Raw genomic sequence first — 1,131 nt, forward strand, 5'->3', positions numbered from 1 at the left:
TTGCAAAACATGTGTGTGTATGTTTAAACCAAATTATTTTTTCATTGGTTGATAAAACAATATCAATAATAGCAAGAATAAGATTTTTGGCAATTTATTTTCCCCATTTTTCAGCTTTCTTTTAAGCAAACAAATACAACAAAAATTACCATTTTGAAAAAATAGTGGAAAATGAAGTGTCAAATATTGAAAAAATCATATTCTTGATTTGAAAAAACATTTTTTGATAGATATCCCACTCGCATCCTATAGTGGAACTATAAAGTCCTTAATGGAAATTGTATAAGCTTTCTTTGAGCAACAATAAATAATGATTTAAAAAATTAAAAACAAACTACAAAATATAATTTGTCGAATTTTTTCACACTTAATTTTTTTCTTCCATTGTATGTTGTTTCGGCGTTAATCCGATATATGTAGTTTACAACTACTTATTTCTAAGTATGGATCCTAACAAGGTTTAAATACAGTTAGCGGTTTACTCGTTGAATTAATAATAGTTTTACATCAATGATAAGGTAGTAAATCGTGGACTGATTTCTTCCAAATTAAAATGAGCCATGATAAGAATCCAGTTTTTCCTATTTGGATCATTATGGAACCGTTTGAGCCATGATGAGACTCTGATTGAGCCATTAAAAGACTCAGGTTGAGCCATGATGAGATTCCGGTTAAATCACTAAGGACTCTTGCTGAATTAAAAATAATTTAGGAAAAGGTTAGTAAAGTAAATTGATAATATAATGATCATTTAGGAATTCGAATTGATAAACTAATATCAGATTGACGTCAAAACATATGTTGAAAATTGTAACAATTGATTCAAAATTTCCATTAGCCCCCATACAAAGGTATATATTCTCGGAAATAAATAGACAAAAAGCAAGTATATGTTTCTTATAAATACACACAAAAAATACTGTAATACCATGAAAATTTGATTTTCTTTCAAACAGAATTGACATCCGGATAGTGCCCAACAATATTCTGATTTGTACCTACAAGTCTGTTTCTGTTGCGATGAAACCTATAACATATATATATATATATATATATATATATATATGATATATATATTAATATATATATATATATATATATATTAATATATATATATATATAATATATATA

Source organism: Lucilia cuprina, chromosome 6 (assembly GCF_022045245.1).
Source record: "Lucilia cuprina isolate Lc7/37 chromosome 6, ASM2204524v1, whole genome shotgun sequence".
In the NCBI taxonomy this organism is placed as follows: domain Eukaryota; kingdom Metazoa; phylum Arthropoda; class Insecta; order Diptera; family Calliphoridae; genus Lucilia; species Lucilia cuprina.